The sequence below is a fragment of the Panthera leo genome, chromosome B4 (assembly GCF_018350215.1).
Source record: "Panthera leo isolate Ple1 chromosome B4, P.leo_Ple1_pat1.1, whole genome shotgun sequence".
NCBI classification, from domain to species: Eukaryota; Metazoa; Chordata; class Mammalia; order Carnivora; family Felidae; genus Panthera; species Panthera leo.
In genome coordinates this window covers 75,318,647-75,328,874 of record NC_056685.1, presented here as the reverse complement: position 1 = coordinate 75,328,874, position 10,228 = coordinate 75,318,647, and positions in this window count along the sequence as shown.

Here is a 10,228-nt window from a genome sequence, read left to right as displayed (position 1 = left end):
GAAGTAGGTAGAAAGGGGTGGAATTTCCTTATTAAAGCCTACTAGTTCCAAGTATCTTCCTTATTTTCATCCTGCTCTCTGTGTCCCCTACTTCCACTTGCCTTTCTTTCTCCCAGTTAATGTCTGGTTATCATAGAATTCTCCAGAGCTTGGAATATATATTTATGTAAAACTTCCATTGAAGTCAGGCCTGATGCTAGATCACTGAGAGAGACATAAGTTGTCAAGATCATTTTGATGATGAATCTAAAGATAGGGTTAAAATAGAAGTTCATTTAGGTTTGAGTTACCTATGCTAGAAGTTATCTATTATAGGCTTAACTCAGAGGTATTGTGGGTTAGGTTCCAGACCACTGTAGTAAAACAAGTATCTAGATAAAGAGCCAGGTGAATTTTCGGGTTTCCCAATGCATATAAAAATGTTTATACTATAGTCTATTTAAAGTATGCAGTAGCATTATGTCTAAAAAAAGAGCATACCTAGTTAAAAGATACTTTATTGCTAAAAAAATGCTAACCATCATCTGAGCTTTCAGCAAGTCTAATCACTGATCATATATAATAATGAAAAAGTCTGAAATATTGCAAGAATTAAACATGTGACCTAGAGACATAAAGTGAGCAAATGGTGTTGGAAAAATGGTGCCAATACATTTGCTCAATGCAGGGTTGCCACAAACCTTCATTTTGTGAGAAAACGCAATTATCTGCGAAGTGCAATAAAGTGAAGCACAATAAAATGAGGTATACCTGTAATTGTCCCTTGATTTTTGTCAGTTAAAGTGCTGCCCACCTGACTTACATTATTTAGTAGCCCCATGATCTTCACAGGTATTACCAAGCTCGGTCCTGGCCTCCAGAGAAGGCGCACTGAACTTAGTAATATTGGTGCCCTGCTTACCTGATGGCTTTGGTGAATGAGGATGTCCTCTGGGCCTCTCAAAATGGACCCAATTTGGCATATCCTCCTCTCTGCACCTTTTGATTGCTTTGCCTTCTGCCAGGGCAGTTCTGGCATTTTCATTTCGCTGAGTGCTTGCTATCATTTTTTCCCCAGGTTTCTGAAAGGCTCCCTGGAAGCTAGTTTACCCCATTCCCTGGGCTCCTGGCCAAGATGTTAAATCCTGAGTACTGAGGACATGCTCCCAAGTCCATGACTTACCCAGTTTTATGTTCTGGTGCCCTTGATTAGGCATACCCTTGGTATTCCCCTGCCTCCTACCAGTATATGCTAGCTAGTTCTTAGTTCGTTTGTGGTACAGTATCTTTATTTGACCCACTGCATTTCCAGCTGGATTATGCTGGGATTTAACCCTGGTTACTAGCCTGGCAGAAGAGAGATGAGGTTGAGACAGCTTTGTGTGAGGAAGGCTATAAGAGCCCGCCTGCATGAGGGAAGTGCTAGCTATTGCTAGGGAGTGATGGGCCACCTCTGCAAATACAGTTCAGGGAAGTCTGCAGAGCCAGTATTCTTGGGGGCTTCTACCCAGATGTGTTAATACTATAAGATCTCAGGTTTTTCCAATCAGGCTCCTGACCTTAGCATAAGTACTGTGGTTGAGCATTGGAGCTTTTTTTTTAGAATTTACCTCTTAAATCTCAGCCCGTTACTCAGTTCTGGGTGCTTTTGTGCTGCAGGTGAAAGAGGCCTCCTTTTAAGAAACCCCTTTGGCTCTCCTACTTCCCATTTATTTTTTTTTTCAATCTCTAATTACTTCTCCAGAATGTATTCATTGTGTAATGGGAAGTTTGTACCTCTGTCCATGGTCACCAATTTCCCTTATCCCCACCCCTGTCTCTGGCAACCACCAGTCTGTTCCCTGTTTCTGTGAATTGGTTTTTTTTAAGACTCCATGTGTAGGTGAGATTATACACTATTTGTCTTTCTCTGGCTTATTTTACTTAGCATAATGCCTTCAAGGTCCATCCATGTTGTCCCAAATGGCAGGATTTCCTTTCTCTCAGGAAGCCTTTTGACCAGTGTGTGGCTGGGATAAATAAAGATAGGTTAATGCCTTCAGATTCCAGCAACCAGGGATGGTGTAATGGGCAGGTGATCATAGTCTCAATGTTTGAAATTAAGTTTCCTTTAAGAGGAGAGGATATTTTCTGGGTTCCCTGTTTCATTTTCCTAACACTTTGAGGTCCCCAACTGGCTCAGCTCCCCAGATCTCTCAACCTGCAATGATTGGCCACTTTGGTTGTAACCTTAGGTCACCAGGACTGTCACCATTGTAACATTACACAATACCACCTGGCTTCACTGCTAGCCTCCATGGATGGTTCCATTTGATGGATGTATCTACCCAGCTTTTCTCAAACTTAGTCTGCTTAGTACCAGGTGTCACTTTGATGTCCCATGTTTCATCAGTTGACTAGGTATCACTGATGGAGCTGAACCAAAGATGTAGGGATGGGAGTGGTGGTGCCTAGAGAACGGATATAGCTGGAAAATGACTTCAGCTCCAACCCCAGTCATTCCTTCAGCTGATTAGTTACAGCTACCCAAATGTTCCTTTTACCTCTTCTACCTGTGTTTCATGGCTTAGTGAATGGCATACCATCCACCCAGTGACCAAACTGGAAATCTAGAAGTATTCCATTGTTCTCTCTTCTGCCCACACCTGATTGATTGCTATCACAATTCCTCCTTCATAATGTCCCTTGAGTTTGTTTCCTTTCTTCATCTCTACTGACATTACCTTATTTTGGGCCACAGGTTGCAAACTGATGACCTTCATTACCAGGTTTGGCCTATATGTGAGGACTTTTTTGCACAATTGTGAAAATAAAAAAGTTACATTAAAAATGTCTTGATAATTTGGAAGCTCTAGCGATACTGAGCAATATTCCTTTTTTGTTTTGTTTTGTTTTGGTACAAAAAGGTGATTTTATTAAAGCATGAGGACAGGACCCGTGGGTAGAAAAAGCTGCCACTGAGCAATATTCTTGAATGAAACAATTGACTGGAGCCGAATAGTGTTTTTTTAGGGATACGTGCTTTTCATTTTCCACAGATCTCACCTCTCTCTTGTCTTAGACCCTGTCTGCTTCATTCACTTAATGTCAGGCTCCTACAGACATTGGAATTTGCAACCCCTTGTTCTCTCTTGAGAAAGACAATAGCCCCCTACTCCTCTCCCAGCTTGAAATCTTACCCTTTTAATTTTTTTCTTTTTTTCTTTTTTATTTTTTTTCTATCATTTACTTATTTTTTACATCCAAGTTAGTGCATGGTGCAACAATGATTTCAGGAGTAGATTCCTTAAGCCCCTTACCCATTTAGCCCATCTCCCCTCCCACAATCCCTCCGGCAATCCTCCGTTCTCTATATTTAAGTCTCTTATGTTTTGTACCCCTCCCTGTTTTTATATTATTTTTGCTTTCCTTCCGTTATGTTCACCTGTTTTTTATCTTAAAGTCCTCATGTGAGTGAAGTCATATGATAATTTGTCTTTGACTAATTTCGCTTAGCATTATACCCTCTAGTTCCATCCATGTAGTTGCAAATAGCAACATTTCATTCTTTTTGATTGCCGAGTAATATCCATTCATCCATTGATGGACTTTTGGGCTCTTGCCGTACTTTGGCTATTGTTGATAGTGCTACTATAAACATTGGGGTGTATGTGCCCCTTCGAAACAGCACACCTGTATCCCTTGGATAAATACCTAGTAGTGCAATTGCTTGGTCGTAGGGTAGTTCTATTTTTAATTTTTTGAAGAGCCTCTATACTGTTTTCCAGAGTGGCCGCACCAGTCTGCGTTCCCACCAGCTGTGCAAAAGGGATCCTCTTTCTCCACATCCTCGTCAACATCTGTTGTTGCCTGAGTTGTTAATGTTAGTCATTCTGACAGGTTTGAGGTGGTATCTCATTGTGGTTTTGATTTGTATTTCCCTGATGATGAGTGATGTTGAGCATTTTTTCATGTGTCGGTTGGCCATCTGGATGTCTTCTTTGGAGAAGTGTCTATTCATGTCTTTTGCCCATTTCTTCACTGGATTATTTGTTTTTTGGGTGTTGAGTTTGATAAGTTCTCTATAGATTTTGGATACTAACCCTTTATCTGATATGTCGTTTGCAAATATCTTCTCCCATTCTGTCGGTTGCCTTTTAGTTTTGCTGATTGTTTTCTTTGCTGTGCAGAAGCTTTTTATTTTGATGAGGTCCCAATTGTTCATTTTTGCTTTTGTTTCCCTTGCCTCCAGAGACGTGTTGAGTAAGAAGTTGCTGTGGCCAAGGTCAAAGAGGTTTTTGCCTGCTTTCTCCTCAAGGATTTTGATGGCTTCCTGTCTTACATTTAAGTCTTTCATCCATTTTGAGTTTATTTTTGTGTACGTGTAAGAAAGTGGTCCAGGTTCATTTTTCTGCATGTCACTGTCCACAGTTTTCCTAACACCACTATTTGCTGAAGAGACTATCTTTATTCCATTGTATATTCTTTCCTGCTTTGTCAAAAAATTAGTTGGCCATACATTTGTGGGTCCTTTTCTGGGTTCTCTATTCTGTTCCATTGAACTGAGTGTCTGTTTTTGTGCCAGTGTCATGCAGTCTTGATGATTACAGCTTTGGAATACAGCTTAAAGTCCGGGATTGTGATGCCTCCTGCTTTGGTTTTCTTTTACAAGATTTGCTTTGACTATTCGGGGTCTTTTCTGGTTCCATATAAATTTTAGGATTGTTTGTTCTAGCTCTGTGAAGAATGTTGGTGTTATTTTGATAGGTATTGCATTGAGTATGTAGATTACTTTGGGTAGCATTGACATTTAAAAAAAAATTTTTTTTTTTAACGTTTTTATGTATTTTTGAGACAGGGAGAGACAGAGCATGAACAGGGGAGGGTCAAAGAGAGGGAGACACAGAATCTGAAACAGGCTCCAGGCTCTGAGCTGTCAGCACAGAGCCCAATGTGAGGCTCAAACTCACGGACCGCAAGATCATGACCTGAGCTGAAGTCGGCCGCTCAACCGACTGAGCCACCCAGGCGCCCCAGTATTGACATGTTTATAATATTTGTTCTTCCTATCCAGGAGCATAGAATAGTTTTCCATTTTTTGTGTCTTCAATTTCTTTCATAAGCTTTCTATAGTTTTCAGTGTATAGATTTTTCACCTCTTTGGTTAGATTTACTCCTAGGTATTTTATGTTTTTTGGTACAATTGTAAATGGGATCAATTCCTTGATTTCTTTTTCTGTTGCTTCATTATTGGTATATAAGAATGCAATCAATTTCTGTGCATTGATTTTATATCCTGCAACTTTGCTGAATTCATGGATCAGTTCTAGCAGTTTTTTGGTGGAATCTTTTGGGTTTTCTATACAGAGTGTCTTGTCATCTACAAAGAGGGAAAATTTGACTTCCTCCTCGCCAACTTGGATGCCTTTTATTTCTTTTTGCTGTCTGATTACTGAGGCTAAGACTTCCAATACTATGTTGAATAACAGTGGTGAGAGTGGACATTCGTGTCTTGTTCTTGACCTTAGGGAGAAAGCTCTGTTTTCCCCATTGGGGAGGATATTAGCAGTGGGTCGTTCATATATAGCATTTATGATCTCCAGGTATGATCCTTCTAACCCTACTTTCTTGAGGGTTTTCATCAAGAAAGGATCTGTATTTTGTCAAATGCTTTCTCTGCATCTATTGAGAGGATCATGTGGTTCTTGTCCTTTCTTTTATTGATATGATGAATCATATTGATTGTTTTGAGGATATTGAACCCGCCCTGAATAATTTTTTAATGCATTGTTGGATTCAGTCAGCTAGTATCTTGATGATTTTTGCCTCCATGTTCATCAGGGAAATTGGTCTATAGTTCTCCTTTTTAGTGGGATCTTTGTCTGGTTTTGGAATCAAGGTAATGCTGGCTTCATAGAAAGAATTTGGACGTTTTCCTTCCTTCCTTTTTTTTTTTTTTTTTTTTTTTTTTGATTAGAGCTTCAAGAGAATAGGTGTTAACTCTTCCTTAAATATTTGGTAGAATTCCCCTGGAAAGTCATCTGGCCCTGGACTCTTGGTTTTTGGGAGATTTTTGATTACTAATTCGATTTCTTTACTGTTCATGGGTCTGTTCAAATTTTCTATTTCTTCCTGTTTCAATTTTGGTAGTTCATATGTTTCTAGGAATTTGTCCATTTCTTCCAGATTGCCCATTTTATTGGCATATAATTGCTTGTAATATTCTCTTATGATTGTTTGTATTTCTGCTGTGTTGGTTGTGATCTCTCCTCTTTTGTTCTTGATTTTACTTATTTGGGTTCTTTCCTTTTTCTTTTTGATCAAACTAGCTAGGAGTTTATCAATTTTGTTAATTCTTTCAAAGAGCCAGCTTCTGGTTTCATTGATCTGTTCTACTGTGTGTTTTTGTTTGTTTGTTTGTTTTGTTTTTTGTTTGTTTTTGGTTTTGATAGCATTGATTTCTGCCCTGATCATTATTATTTCTTGCCTTCTTCTGGATTTGGGTTTTATTTGCTCTTCTTTTGCCAGCTCTTTAAGGTGTAAGGTTAGGTTGTGTATCTGTGACCTTTCTTCCTTCTTTAGGAAGGCTTGGATTGCTATATACTTCCCTCTTAGGACCGCCTTTGCTGCGTCCCAGAGGTTTTGGGCTGTGGTGTTATCATTTTCATTGGCTTCTATGTACTTTTTAATTGTCTCTTTAACTTCTTGGTTAGCGCATTAAGTCTTTAGCAGGATGGTCTTTAGTCTCCAAGTATTTGTTATCTTTCCAAGTTTTTTCTTGTGGTTGATTTCTAGTGTCATAGCATTGTGGTCTGAAAATATGCATGGTATGATCTCGATCTTTTTGTACTTGGTGAGGACTGATTTGTGTCCCAGTATGTGGTCTATTCTGGAGAAGTGAAGAACGTTCCATGTGCACTAGAGAAAAATGTTTATTCCTCTGCTTTACAATGAAATGTTCCGAATGTATCTATTAAGTCCATCTGCACCACTGTGTCATTCAAAGCCATTGTTTCTTTGTTGATTTTCTCTTTAGATGATCTGTCCCTTGCTGTAAGTGGAGTGTTGAAGTCACCTACTACTATAGCATTATTATCAATGAGTTTCTTTATGTTTGTGATTAATTGATTTATATATTTGGGTGCTGCCACATTTGGAGCATAAATGTTTATAATTGTTAGGTCTCTTTGGTGGATGGACCCCTTAATTATGATATGATGCCCTTCTTCATCTCTTGTTACAGTCTTTATTTTAAAGTCTAGATTGTCTGATATAATAAGTATGGCTACTCTGGCTTTCTTTTGGTGACCATTAGCATGAAAGATGGTTCTCCATCCCCTTACCTTCAATCTGAAGGTGTTTTAGATCTAACGTGGGTCTCTTGTAAACAGCATATAGATGGATCCTGTTTTCTTATCCATTTTGTTACCCTGTGTGTTTTGATTGGAACATTTAGTCCATTGACGTTTAGAGTGAGTACTGAAAGATACGAATTTATTGCCATTACGTTGTCTGTAAAGTTGGAGTTTCTGGTGGTGTTTCTGGTCCCTTCTAGTCTTTGTTGCTTTTGGTCTTTTTTTTTTTTTCCCTGTCTTTTCTCCCCTCAGAGAGTCCCCCTTAAAATTTGTTGCAGGGCTGTGTTAGTGGTCATGAACTCCTTTAATTTTTGTTTGAATGGGAAATGTTTTATTTCTCCTTTTATTTTATTTATTATTAAAAAAAGTTCTTTTTAATGTTTATTTAGTTTAGAGACAGCACAATCGGGCGAGGGGCAGAGAGCCAGAGACAGAATTTGAAACAGGCTCTGAGCTTTCATCACAGAGCCTGACGTGGGGCTCGATCCCACAAACCATGAGATCATGACCTGAGCTGAAGTCAGACACTCAACCAACTGAGCCACCCAGGTGTCCCTCTCCTTCTATTTTAAACGACAGCCTTGCTGGATAAAGAATTCTTGGCTGCATATTTTTCCAAATCAGCACATTGAATATATCCTGCCACTCCTTTCTGGCCTGTCAAGTTTCTGTGGTTAGGTCTGCTGCAAACCTGATCCGTCTTCTCTTGTAGGTTAAAGACTTTTTTTCCCCTTGTTGTTTTCCTGATTCTTTCCTTGCCTGAGTATTTTGTGAATTTGACTACAATATGCCTTGTTGATGGTTGGTTTCTGTTGAATCTAATGGGACTCCTCTGTGCTTCCTGGATTTTGATGTCTCTGTCTTTCCCCACGTTAGGAAAGTTTTCCCCTATGATTTGCTCACACAACACTTCTACCCCTTTTTCTCTCCATCTTCTTGGACCCCTATCATTCTGATGTTCATTTTTAATGAGTCACTGATTTCTCTAATTCTTAAATCATGCTCTTTTGCCTTAGTTTCCCTCTTTTTTTCTATTTCATTGTTATCCGTAAGTTTGTCGTCTGTATTGCTGATTTGCTGCTCTGCCTCATCCATCCTTGCTACTGTGGCATCCATTCGAGATTGCAGCTCGGTTATAGCATTTTTTATTTCATCCTAACTAGCTTTTATCTCTGCAGAAAGGATTCTAATCTGTTTTCAACCCCAGCTAGTATACTTATTATTGTGATTCTAAATTCTTGTTCAGACATCTTGCTTGTATCTGTGTTAAGTCCCTGGCTGTCATTTCTTCCTTTTCTTTCTTTTGGGGTGAATTCCTTTGTTTTGTCATCTTGAAGGAAGAAAAGGAATTAATAAGGTAAAAAAAAAATTAAAATTAAAAACAACGCAAAAAAAATAAAGGATGCTAGATCCTAGGTGTGTTCTGGTCTGGTTATTGAAAGGAGCTTGATAGATTAGAGACAAAAGGGAAAGATAAGAAAAGGAAAACAAAAGGAAAATATTTGAAAATTTGAAAAAATGAATACAATGAAATAGAATAAAATGAAATGATGGAAGTTAAAAAATAGAGTTTGAAAAACTTACAAAAAAGTAAAAAGTATAGTAGAAAAAAATTAAAAACATTTTTAATAGAAATGGAAAATAAAAATAAATTTTTTCTCTGTATTCAAGAAGAAAAGGAAAGAAAAGTTGGATGGACCAGCAAACAGACTGAACTATGATTGAAATTATATCAGTTTCTCCTAGAAGTCAATCTATGAAGCACTTTATAGTCTGTAAACTAAGCAGGCAGAAACTTTTGTTGTTCCTGAAGAGGGAGGTTGGCCCAGCTGGGCGGGGTTTATGTAATGGCTCCGTTTTCCACTAGATGGCGCTGCTTAGCTTACTTGGGTGGATTGTTGTGGCCCCTGTGTGTGTCTATGCACATGTGCAGGAGGAGTGAAAATGGCACCACCCAGCTACCCAGTCTCTAGTATCAGAACTCAGTGCTCTCCCTGACCAGCAATCGTGCACCTCTCCTCTGTCTCTGGCTTCTATCCATTCCCCGCTTTTACACTGTCCGTGACCAAGCCATCAAGTTGTCAGGCGGCACCTCCCTCCTGAGTTTTATCTCTGATGTGGCTGTTTCCCAACCCCTCATTTCTGAGGGACTGCGGCTTTGACCTACTCAGGCCTTCTAGGGAGGGTCTCACTGAGCAATGGCCGGGTGCTGGCCCGCCCCCAGGAGCATTCGGGAGACTGTGCTCCTGCTGATGCCTAGAGACTGCGACTGGGTGCTAGCCCGCCCCATAAAAATTCACGCGCTCGTGTGGCAGCAGCATTTCATGGATTATGGAAAATCATAACACACATCTGGCACCAGGCTTCCCCCTTAATGTCCTTGTTCCAGCAACAGTGAATACGGTTGTTCTCTGGGGTCCACTGGGACCTTTGCCTGTGAGAAGGCTGCACAGCCTCTACCAAATGTCCTCCCAGAAGGGGAACAGCCTCTCCCCTCCCCATATGGTCTGAGGACCTCTCGGATCTCGCTCTCTGCTCCTGGGGATTCACCCTTCCCACGAGAGCACCACCAGGTACTGAGTTGCAGAGTTTCAGACTCTGTGCTGCCCCTGTTTATAGAGACTTAATGGAATTTAAACCCTCTCTTTTCTCCTTTCTCCTTCCTCCTTTTTTTGTTCAGTCCCTTGCATACTCTTTCTTTTCTCCCCAGCTGCTTTCGGACAGGGGGATGCTTTCCGTACTCTTCCCCCATCTCCATCCTCTCTTCTCAAGCAAAAACAGCTTCCTGCCCTCTGCAGCTTTCTCCCCCAGTTCACCTCTCTGCACCACATACCTACTGAGTTCTCTGGTTCAGGTTGTGCAGATTGTTGTGTTAATCCTCAAATCAGTTTTCTAGGTGTGCAGGATGGCTTAGT